The following is a 6,619-nucleotide window of genomic DNA, read 5'->3' as shown; positions in this document are numbered from 1 at the left end:
ATCAAAGAGTCTATCACTGCAGCTCAATTGACGGAGCTGTATACCTCTCGGATTGTCTCTCTGCACGGCATTCCGCAGTTGATATCTTCAGACCGTGGCAGCATCTTTACCTCCAAGTTTTGGGATTCTTTTCAGAAGGCCATAGGCACCAACATCCGCTTCAGCACAGCTTTTCATCCTCAAACTAGCGGTCAAGTCGAGCGTGTCAATCAGATTCTTGAAGATATGCTCAGGGCTTGCGTTATCTCCTTCGGTATGAAGTGGGAAGATTGTCTTCCATATGTCGAGTTCTCCTACAACAACAGTTTTCAAGCAAGTTCGGGCAAGGCCCCATTTGAAATTCTCTATGGCAGGAAGTGCCGTACTCCTCTTAACTGGTCAGAGACCGATGAACGTCAACTTCTTGGAAATGACTTGATCACAGAGGCAGAGGAAATGTGCAAAGTCATTCGTGATAACCTCAAAGAAGCGCAATCGCGCCAGAAGAGCTACTATGATAGTAAGCATCGTGATTTGGCTTTCGAGATCGGAGACCATGTTTACCTCCGCGTCTCTCCAATCAAAGGTACTCGTCGCTTCGGTATCAAAGGGAAGCTTGCCCCTAGATACGTGGGCCCTTTCAAAATTGTCAGCAAGAGAGGCGATCTCGCCTATCAACTCGAGCTTCCCTCCAACTTTGCAAATGTGCACGACGTGTTCCATGTCTCTCAGCTCCGCAAGTGCTTCAAGACTCCTGACCGCACCGTCAACTTCGAAGACATTGATCTCTAAGAAGACCTTTCTTATCGTGAGCACCCCGTTGCTATCCTTGAAGAAACTGAATGCAAGACTCGCAATAAGTCAATCAAATTCCTCAAAGTCAAGTGCTCACACCATTCCGACCGTGAAGGCACCTGGGAACACGAGGATCACCTCCGTTCTAAGTACCCGGCGTTTTTCCAGTCCTAGATCTCAGGACGAGATCCTTTCGTAGTGGTGGAGTGTTGTAACACCCCGGATGTAATTTACCTTACATGTATCCCAACTCTTGCCGTTTCCGGCGCTAAGTTATTTTATTTTCCTTGGGTTTGGGTTTTTGTCTCCGTGTGTTGTTGCCTTTGTCATGCATCTCTTATCATGTCATCATGTGCATTGCATTTGCATACGTGTTTGTCTCATGCATCCGAGCATTATCCCCGTTGTCCGTTTTGCATTCCGGCGCTCCTATCTCCTCCGGTGCCCCTTTCTACCTCTTTTCGTGTGTGGGGGTTAAAATTTCCGGATTGGACCGAGACTTGTCAAGCGGCCTTGGTTAACTACCGGTAGACCGCCTGTCAAGTTTCGTACCATTTGGACTTCGTTTGATACTCCAACGGTTAACCGAGGGACCGAGAAGGCCTCGTTTGTGTTGCAGCCCAACACCCTTCCAATTTGGCCCAAAACCCACCAAATAATCTTCCATCATCTAGAGCGTTCGATCACGATCGCGTGGCCAAAACCGCACTCCATTTGGAGCTTCCTAGCTCCCTCTATGCCTATAAATAGTTCCCCTCACAAAAATCCCGGGTCTCCTCCCCCCTAACCCTAGCTTTTTCCCCGCAGCGCGCCGGACAACGTCCGGGCGTGCCGGACATCGCCGCCGCCACCAACTGGGGACTGCCACGTGTCCCGAGCCGACCCCCACTTTGCCGCCGACCCCGCGGACCCGCGAGGCCCAGCGCCGGCCCTCCCGGCCCGGCTCCTCCCACCGCCCTACGCCGCCCGCTCCTCGGATCCCCGCCGCCTCGCCCGATTCGCCTCTTGCCGTGCCGCCCTTCGCCTGCTGGCACTGCCGCACGCCCTAGTCGGTGAGCTCGCACTGCGGCGCCTTGCCGTCCCGCTCCGGCGTTGTCCCGCTCCGGTCACCTCCGCCGTCAGCCGCCGCGGGGCCGCCTCTCCTTCCTCCTCCTCGGAACGGCAAGTCCGGCGACGACCTCGGCAAGTACGACGAGTTCATCCTCAACCTCGGCGAACCTCAGGAGCTGTGCATGCTACAGTGCAAGACCCGATCCAGATCTAGAGTTTTGCTCTCCGTTGACTTTTATTCCCCGAAACCCTAGTTTTTTTGCGTTTTTCATCATGTCGTAACTCCGCATCCGTAGCTCCGATTTGCGCGTGTAGCACATCAAAATGTTCATCTCAGAGAGTACATCATTTCATCTCATTGCATCATTTTCATTTGAGCTCATATTGATGCCTGAAGTGCTGTTGGAAGAGGGCTATGTGATAAAATTGTCAGATCTGTTTCATCAAATAGATATTTGTCATTTTTGCCATGTTTAAGTTGTGCATGATATGCTCCTGAGCTCTACATGAGTTTTGTTATATGCCATGCCATCTTTACAGAGGTGTTTACCCTGTATTTTTATGATATGTGTGGTTACTAGCACAAGCTTGCAAAGTAGTGCAATCGGTAATGCTGATTTCAGGGACTTCGAATTTCTCCAAGTCCTTGTCCTGATTTTGTCATTATGCCATATGTTCATGTTGTTTCCTAGTGATCCGTGCCTCTTTTGAGGATGATCAGTAAGAATGATTTGTTAACATTGTAGTGCTCTATCCGTCCATGTCTTTGTTTGAAATTATGGAGCACCCTAGCTTGAGTCAATCGAGCTCTACTTTTGCTATTTCGTGAATCCTGGCAGATTGTTGACTTGTTAGCGATTTTGCTGAGGATGTTGCTATTGATTCGTGCAAGCTATGTTGTTTTTCTTGCGATATATAGCTCCTATGCCATGTATTCTTGATGGGTGTATGCTTAGGTTGTCATGCCATGCTCTGTAGTGAGTGCATCGAGCTCGTAAACATGCCTACTTGTTAACAGATTTGCATGCTCCAGTTTTTCACTAAGTGTGTAATTTGATTATGTTTTTGCCATGTTCACATGCTTGCAATTGTATTTTCTGATCCCATTTGGCTCAAGGTCACTAAGGGACTTTTGTTAAGTGCTTTGAGTAGCTTCATGCCATGCCTTGATTTGCCATGTTAAGTTCCTGTAGCATATAGTTTTCATGCTCTAAAGTGTGCTACCTGATGTTAAATTCCAGACTTGTGTTAATTTCACCAAGTCTGAAACCTGTTATCATTTGCACTTTTGCCATACTTCTTTGAACCTGTTAATGGATGAATTGGCCGTAGCTCAGTGTTCATCTTTTGGCAAGTATCATGAGTAGATCCCTGCCATGTATTTTGTTGTCAAGTTGAGTGTTGTAGCATATTTATCTTGATGCATTTAGATGGCTACTTGCTGATTATCGCAGACCGGTGTCATTTGTTTTGCTTGCCATTTCCAAACCGTGCATCCGATTCCGGTGATCTTTATATCGATTTCAACCGAAATCACCTCACCTTTCCAGTGGTACTCTTGGATTTCCAGGTTGAAGCCAGGTTCAATCATTTCTTGTCAAATCTTGCATATGCATCACATATCGCATCCCGCATAGCATACCATGTTTGCATCATGTTGTTCGAGCATTGCACGTGGTTGATTGTGTTCCTTTTGCTTGATTGTCTTGTTTGGGTAGAGCCGGGAGACAAGTTCGCTAACGAGGAGCCCGTTGAGTTTTCTTACGAGGATCAAGTCAACTCTGACAACTTTGCAGGCAAGATGATCATACCCTCGAAATCACTTCTATCTTTGCTTGCTAGATGCTCGCTCTTTTGCTATGCCTATGATACGATGCCTACCACTTTCTTATCATGCCTCCCAAATTGCCATGTCAAACCTCTAACCCACCATGTCCTAGCAAACCATTTCTGGGCTATGTTACCGCTTTGCTCAGCCCCTCTTATAGCGTTGCTAGTTGCAGGTGAAGATTGGAGATCGTTCCTTGTTGGAACATTGTTTATTGTTGGGATATCACCATATTATCTTGTTATAATAATGCACCTATATACTTGGTAAAGGGTGGAAGGCTCGGCCTTTTTGCCTAGTGTTTTGTTCCACTCTTGCCACCCTAGTTTCCGTCATATCGGTGTTATGTTCCCGGATTTTGCGTTCCTTACGCGGTTGGGTTATAATGGGAACCCCTTGACAGTTCGCCTTGAATAAAACTCCTCCAGCAATGCCCAACCTTGGTTTTACCATTTGCCACCTAGCCTCTTTTTCCCTTGGGTTTCGGAGCCCAAGGGTCATCTGTATTTAAACCCCCCTGGGCCAGTGCTCCTCTGAGTGTTGGTCCGAACTGGGCAGCCTGCGGGGCCACCTCGGGAAACTCGAGGGTTGGTTTTACTCGTAGATTGACCTATCTGAGTGTGCCCTGAGAACGAGATATGTGCAGCTCCTTTCGGGATTTGTCGGCACATTTGGGCGGTGTTGCTGGACTTGTTTTACCATTGTCGAGGATGTCTTGTATAACCGGGATGCCGAGTCTGATCGGAATGTCTCAGGAGAACGAATATCCTTCGTTGACCGTGAGAGCTTGTGATGGGCTAAGTTGGGACTCCCCTGTAGGGATTTGAACTTTCGAAAGTCGTGCCCGCGGTTATGGGAAGATGCGAATTTGTTAACGTTCGGTTGTAGATAACATGAAATTTAACTTAATTAAAATGAATCAACCGCGTGTGTAACCGTGATGGTCTCTTCTCGGCGGAGTCCGGGAAGTGAACACGGTGTTGGAGTAATGCTTGACGTAGGTTGTTCTAGGATCACTTGATCATAGTTCTTCGTTCGTGCTTTGCCTTCTCTTCTCGCTCTCTTTTACGAACAGGTTAGCCACCATATATGCTAGTCACTTGCTGCAGCTCCACATATTACCTTGCCTTACCTATAAGCTTAAATAGTCTTGATCGTGAGGGTGCGAGATTGCTGAGTCCAAACCAGATTCACAGATTACTTCCAAACCAGATGCAGGGACCGATGATACCGCTCCAGACAATGCGCTTGAGCTCAATGGGAGTTCGATGAAGACTCTCGTCGTTACTATGTGTCTTTCCCAGATGATCAGTAGTGGTGCCCAGTTGGGGCGATCGGGGACCATGTCGCTTGTTGGGGTTGATCTTTTATTTTGGTACCGTAGTCGGACCATGAGTGTATTGGATGATTGTAATGTTATTCATGTATTTGTGTGACGTGGCGCGTGTAAACCAACTATGTACCTTTTTTCCCCTATTATCTATTTACATGGGTTGTTGTGAAGATTACCTTACTTGCGACATTGCTTTCAATGCGGTTATGCCTCTAAGTCATGCTTCGACACGTAGGAGGTATAGCCGCATCGAGGGAGTTACACTGCCTAAGACCCAGCGAGGCAAGGATGCAATCTGGGTCATAGTGGATACCTTAACCAAGGTTGCTCACTTCATTCCAATCAGCACCAGATACAGAGCGGATCAACTTGCACAGCGGTATGTATCCAGAATCGTCAGTCTGCATGGAGTACCCCAAACCATCACTTCCGACCGAGGTTCCCTGTTTACCTCTGCTTTTTGGTCCCGTCTCCATCAAGCCTTGGGGACAGCGCTGAAATATAGTACTGCTTATCATCCTCAGACCGATGGACAGACAGAGCGGGTAAATCAAATACTCAAAGATATGTTGCAAGCCTGTGCTTTAGCCCAAGGACCTAAATGGGAAGATTTCTTGCCATATGCCGAGTTTTCTTACAACAACAGCTTCCAGACCAGTCTAAAGATGTTACCGTATGAAGCTCTGTATGGCCGTAAGTGCCGCACTCCTTTAACTTGGTCTCAAACTGGAGATAGCCGTATCTTCGGAACAGATCTCATGATGGAAGCTGAGAAACAAGTTAAGGAAATCAGAGACAGATTGCAATTGGCCAAATATCGACAGAAAAGTTATTATGATGCAAAGCACCGACAGATCAGTTTTGAACCCGGAGAACACGGATACCTCCGAGTCACTCCTATGAAAGGAGTCAAGAGATTTTAGACCCGTGGAAAGTTGGCACCCAGGTTTATTGGTCCATTCCCGGTTATGTCCTGAGTGGGTACTGTTGCCTATCAGTCGGAGCTTCCCGCTGAATTGGCAGACGTGCATAACGTGTTTCATATTTCACAATTAAGACGTTGCATATCCTCGCCTGAGAAAAGGACTGCTATGGAAGAGGTAGAATTGGAAAATGATTTAACCTACAAAGAGAGACCATTTAGAATTTTGGATCAGATGAAAAGGGTCACTCGCAGTAAAGTAAGAAAATTTTACAAAGTTCAGTGGGAGCATCACACAGAGTTAGAATCGACTTGGGAGCGGGAAGAATTCCTAAGGGCTCATTATCCAGAGTGGTTTTCCCAAGAAACCGAATCTTGAGGACGATATTCATTCTAAGTGGGGGAGGTTTGTGACAGCCTGATTTTTGCCCTCTCTTATTTGCCTAATTTTCATTTGGATTTATTTTGAAAGTTGGGTTTTTTGAATCTTTTCATATGGACTTAAACACTTGGGTACCCTTGGCTTTCACCCAAGTGCATCATTCCCCTCCATAATCATCATTCCCCTTCTGATCCATCTCAAAATAATCTTGGGAATATTTTTCTCAAATGAAAAATATTCATTTTTCTTCTCTAAAACCCTAGCTAGTTCAATGAGCTCCAAAGCAACCCTCATTTTTCTTGCCCACAAAAATCTGAGAAAATTCCCAAA

This window comes from Triticum urartu, chromosome 5A (genome assembly GCF_056163025.1).
Source record: "Triticum urartu cultivar PI428250 chromosome 5A, HENAU_Tu73, whole genome shotgun sequence".
Classification (NCBI taxonomy): Eukaryota; Viridiplantae; Streptophyta; class Magnoliopsida; order Poales; family Poaceae; genus Triticum; species Triticum urartu.
Note: the sequence above shows the minus strand (reverse complement) of the source record.